The sequence below is a fragment of the Pagrus major genome, chromosome 9 (genome assembly GCF_040436345.1).
Source record: "Pagrus major chromosome 9, Pma_NU_1.0".
Lineage (NCBI taxonomy): Eukaryota > Metazoa > Chordata > Actinopteri > Spariformes > Sparidae > Pagrus > Pagrus major.
In genome coordinates this window covers 7,802,750-7,808,603 of record NC_133223.1, presented here as the reverse complement: position 1 = coordinate 7,808,603, position 5,854 = coordinate 7,802,750, and the positions used below count along the sequence as shown (strand labels likewise).

At 41.5% G+C, this 5,854-nt stretch overlaps 1 pseudogene; it reads right to left on the bottom strand.

Annotated features, from left to right (window-relative positions):
• Positions 1–3,867: 3,867 nt before the first annotated feature.
• On the bottom strand, positions 3,868–5,013 carry LOC141001923 (zona pellucida-like domain-containing protein 1 pseudogene; annotated as a pseudogene).
• Between the last annotated feature and the right edge of the window lie 841 nt (positions 5,014–5,854).

The window sequence follows — 5,854 nt, the reverse complement described above, 5'->3', positions numbered from 1 at the left end:
ACACCCTCCAGTTTGTGATGAAAACTTTGAAAATACCCCAATGCACAGGATGAACAAGAAGACTAATTTTCACAAGACCCGCCCTACTCCACCTCTGATTGGTTGGCTTTGTTGGTTTCGTTCTCATGTTTGACTCAACTTAGCCCACAGAGACACTGCAGAACAAGCAGACCTGCTACCCACAGGGCGGGCTGCCACCAGGCTTTCCTGTAGAGACACTACAGCTGTGACAGCCAGGCAGTGTGTTTGCCAGCTGGGAAACTATGGCTCAATCTGCTTCATCAGCTTTGTTTAACAAAGAAACTGCGAGAAAGACACAATGTCAACCCATTACCACCAGACAATCACTGAACATACAGTTAGGAAATAATAACCGAATGCATCCCGTGTCACACCCCCCTGGGTGCCGTGGTAGTCATGCTGGTAAACCAGAGGGAGGGAGGGAGGGATTGCTACTGGCTGCTGATTGCTACATTTAGGCATTCTCTGTCTTGAATGATAAGTAGGCTAAATAGCTAATGGTGGGGTGAGCGATTCTGGAGAGAAATGGTCGATTATTAATTGATCTCGATCCCATGTTGTCAAATACCTTCGCTTGTTCCATTAATCAATAGAAGCTAGACATCTTTCATTCAATATCTCCAAAACTCGGCAACTCACACCAAAACTATCTAGATGGATAAATAGCAATAAAGGTTAGAGAAAAATGTGTTTTGTGTGATTTTGGGGTGGACTGTTCCTTTAAGGCTAAGTTTGGCAGAGAGGCTCTGGTTCTTTGAGGTTTAACTCGGCCAATGAGATTTTCAGCCTCCAGAGCAGCTCTGCCTGCAAGATTGTATTTAAGTTCCAATCTCTGTATAAATGAAATTCAATCTGCTGCATACATACATGCATACATACACATGCCAGCTGGAGTCAGGGACAGTCAGGCAGACAAATAGACTTCCCAGTAAACTAAACTCCCCCTGAAAAAAGCCTCAGAGAATAAATCTCATAGAATATGTAATGCTTATACACAGGAGAGCAATCAAAAAATGGGCCTCCTTCCTACTGCCTCTCTCTCCATCTCTCTCTTTCTTCCTCTTGCTCTCCTCTTCAGCTCTTATCGTTTCCTCGCCAAACCTCGCTGGATGCTAAACTGCCATAGATCAAATCCTGCATGACTCTGGGAAACGGTTCAATTCCAGATTCACTCTTCTCTACAGCAAATAATGATCTGATCAGGTTTTGAGGCTTGTATGAAACCCGTGCATAACTTACTCCATGTGGTGTGTGTGCAAGTCACCCATATGTATGGGTAGGCTTACAGTAAGGGCTGTTCAACAATGCAAAATGTTTCTTCTGAAACATTCCCTTCTCACTTTATCCTGTACCGTATATATTTTTCTGTAGTAGGCATCTAGGCAACAGTGGTGACTGTCATTTACAACTCTTCAAAAGTGTTAAACAGAGGATGACCTATTATCTTCAGACCTGGGTTATAGTCTATATTATATTCTTGGAGTATGTTTTAACTTGCCTGGGGAACAAGGTGGATTCGATTTGGAACAATAGACGGCTCCGTGAGTATCAAAACGATCAATGATTTATTGAATATTTAACATGTAAATGTCAGTTTACATGATGTAGCCTATTAACTGGATATCTCATTAGTTATACCTTACCCCTCAATGTTTTCCGAAGCCTATCATACATTTTCAGATTAGTTTCTCCCTCACGTCCTGCGACCTCTAGTGGCCATAGTAATTATAACCGAAGCAATGGAGGTAGTCAGGTGAAGTAGTATAATAGCGGCAAAGTCCTTATAGGTAAAAAGCCGTGTTAGACACTGGACTTTCACACAGGAGATCACTGTTTGTGTCCCTTGTGGAACAAAAAGTCAACAGTGAGTTATTTTAACTGGCTAATGTAGGTAACTTACACCACAAACATAGAGTAGCCGAAGTTAAGTATGTAGCATAAATACGTAGGTATGTTTGTAAGTTAAGTTGCATAAGAAACATACTTATTTTAACCCAAAAAATAATCTTAACCTAACCTAGTCATTTTAGCTCCTAGACCTAACCAAACCGCATACAATGAATGTCCAGTATGCCTGTTGCTGGTACATTGAAACGGTCATGTTGTTTTGGGAGTCACTGACAACCTAATTGCTGTACCTGAGTGCCAGCTGTAGTAGCAGCTATAGTACTTACTTATTTTAAAATAGTCCCTGCTTGTAGTTATAGAATGAAATTTGGATGAAAGACGAACAGCAATTTATGTCTGCAAGTAGGCATATAGCAATGTTACTCAAACTTATGTGTTATTGTTCGTTCTTACATTAAATGATTTGACATCAGTTTTTACTCTTCTGAGAACCTGAAGCAGGAAACTACCTGTCTACGAAACAAGCACAAAGACGAAAATTTTCAGGGCAAATAACCCTCATGAGGGGCTCAGCATCTTCCTTCCATTCATCAACCTTCACCTTTGGGGCACTTCACAGAGAGACCAGGCAGTTGTGGCCCAGTGGGGTCAGAGATATACTGCCCTGTGTATCCAGATAGGCAGGCAGCTTCCTCCTCTGACATATACACTGGCCTTACGGGGCCTGAGGCCTGCTGGGAAAACTGGAGCTATCACACAGGAGGATGAGGGGGTAATACCGTCTGGATTTTGACGTACCAGGAGAAGCTTTTATGCTGTCACATATAAATGCTTACATGTTACTTATGATGGGTTTTATGAATATATAAATACATGAATACATAGTTTATTGCGCTTATAGTTTAAATATATAGATTTCATGCTCTTTCTGTGTCTGTATGAGTTTTCTCTATGTCCACTGTCCAGTAATATCCAAATTTACTGAATTAGGTAGGTAGGTACTCCACCTGTTAAATGAAGTAATGTTTATACATTAACTTATTTAACTCTTTTTATTGCCCCAAAATGTCATTCCATACTGTGACACCTCATTCCTGTATTGACAGTTACATGCATGTAGTACATTAATGAAAAACACAGACTCTTAAATTTGTTCCATTTATTTTTTATTTGTACTAGTTTATCTTATACAGTAGTAGATGAATGCAGAGCAATCAAGACAAATCAGTAATGGTTAACACACAAGGAAAATATTTTGTTCTATAGTCAATTTCTTGAAATGGCACTTGATGAGACAATGCACTGTTCCGACACTTCGGTATTTTATTTGTCAATAAATGACTTGAGTGTGGGAGATGAACACAAGGGTGGTGGGGCCGAAGGTGCTTCGTGGACTTGATAATTGATCAGTTTAAAGGCTGAGGTTATCTGAAGTAGATCAGCGAAAAGAAAAATGGATTCTGGATTCAGGTAATGTCTCATCTTCAGTTTAATAGCTTTATTTGCTCAATAGCAATGAGAGGAATTCAATAAATTAGACATAATACTTTGAAAGGTACTTTGACTTCACTTTCAAAACACCCCACACACCTCACATTTCACATATAAAGACTGGCATTTTTGTAATGTTCTTTTGTTATTTTTCCCTCCAGTTACCATTTTTCTCCTCTATGTTTTTTTTTTTTTCAAAGCTTATAAAGTGCGGACATGCATTAACACTTAAAGCTTGTCTTTGTACATTCGGGAAATGAGTAATTTGCAACACTAACAAAATCTACTGAATCCTCTAAAGATTTTCCATTCTCCCAACTATCTTTCCAGGACTGATACACAGTTAGATCTACAGTTACAGACATACAAAGATCTCCCAATAAATGCATTGATGAGAAGAGCCCTGTCCTCCACCAGAAAAGTAAAATGAGCAAGCAAGTACACCTAAAAAGTGTTGGCCTGCAGACCTTAGGCCAGTATTCTGCATTTCTGTGCTTGGATGCCTCCTTAGTTCCTGAGCTTTTTGTAAAACAATGCTGCAACACAAAGAGCAATAAGACAAACAAAGGCAAGGACCCCAACAGCCACACCAAGTCCCACTGCAGACTCATCTTCTTCTTCGGCCACGAGAGGCTTCTCTTTGGACTCGTTGCTCTCGGTTCTGGTGATGATTTCCGGAGAAGAGATGGTGTAGGTCTGGTCTGTGCTCAGTGAAGAGGCATCCAGCTGGCTCCTCTTCCTTCTGTTGCTGCACTGCTTGAAGGTGCTGCAAGTGCTCCTTTCACACAGCCGGGTAATACAGTGCAGGTAGTAGGTGGACACGGTCTCGTTCTGCTGCTCGATGAAGCGAAAGGCTGGGAAGCGGAAGCGGGCAGTCTGGCTGTCTCCGTTCTCGATCATGGTAGTGAACTGATCCCTTGAACAGGGGACAAACAGGTTGAAGAAGCTAGAGTTAGAAGGCAGCTGGGAGATAGAGGCATAGCACCGGTCGAGCAGGACGTGGTACTGCCCCGTCAAGTTGGTGGCCTTGACCTCGACAAACACATCGGTCCTCAGTTCGATCCCAAGCGCTGGCATGACCAGCTGTCGTGTGTAGTTGACATCACTGTACAGCTCCATGCTTAAGGTGCTGATGAAACTCCCATTGTTGTCCTTAATTGCGATGGAGGAGGCAGACACATCAATCTGGGTGTTGTTGATCAGATATTCTAAGGGATAAGCGCAGGAGTAGTAGTACTTCAGCTCAGCATTGTAAGTGATTGTGCCTGTTGTGGGATCAATGGACCGAACAACACCACTGATGTTGACCGTCTGGATGTTGGAGAAGTCTGAGAATATACCTGTTCCAGCAGCACTGGTGGTCCTGAACGTGCTTCCACAAGAATGGGTCGTATTGAGTGGGAAATTAAAGCGAGCAACAGGTGGACTCACAGATTCATCGATGGTTGCTCTACAGGTTGTGTCCATCATATGGTTCAGGATGAGCAGAGTCTCATTGTAGCCGGTGTAGATGACAGGGCAGATTTGAATCGCCAGACCAATGGATGAAGTACCACACTGCACTGAGATGTCAGTGACCTGTGGCCGTCTTAACTCTGTTCCACAGTCACTCAGCGATAGCTGACTGCTTCGGACTATTATGGAGAGTAAAAGTAAAAAAATCTTCATTGTTGATCTTCAGCTTTGCCTCGAATTTGTGAATCTCTCTCTTAAAATTTTGACTCCGCTGATGAATGCTGGTAGATGGTCTCAGTTTGTTTGAAGTCTTCAGATTGTGTTCAGGGGTCTTTATAGGTAAGTGTGTCCTCTAGGATTGGTCGAAAATAAGGTCAAGCACCTTGCTATTTGTGAACAACGGTATTGTATTAAGTGGGAGAGCTCCAGCTTGGACTATATCCTCAGGGCAGCAACTGAAACTTGAAGCAACATGCTGTCTTGAAATACAGAGACAATGGCCTTTACCCTTTGTTGTATGTGCCTCAAAATATAGATTTCCATGCCCCCCCATAACTAAGCCCTCATGAAGTAAGTGAACATAACACTGCATGAGATGAATTTCTGTGTAACACATACAATGGTGCAAAGGTTCTTCTATCCGGTTTGAGACCCAGCAGCTTCAGTAATGACCTAGTTGGACGATTCAGCCACTGTGCTCTGTATTTAGCCTGATATTTGTTCGATAGTAATAGTCATGATAACATATAGAGGAAAGATACATTTGTAGATTAAATGATTATTAAAACACAAAACTATGTCCACTTTCAGCTTTTTCTGTTATTTTTTGTTTTTTGGTAAACACTGGATGGCTTCCTTCATTTATTTGGTACTTGTTAGACATTATTTGGGTTTGCACTAGTTTTTTTGTGGTTAAAAATAACGAAATCCTAGCAAAATGGTGCAGAAACCTAAAACTTATTTTATTATCCCTTTACTGTAGAAATCGTATCCATTGTGTGTTGAAAGTGGTAAAGGCAGAGTTTGGCTTGATATTGGT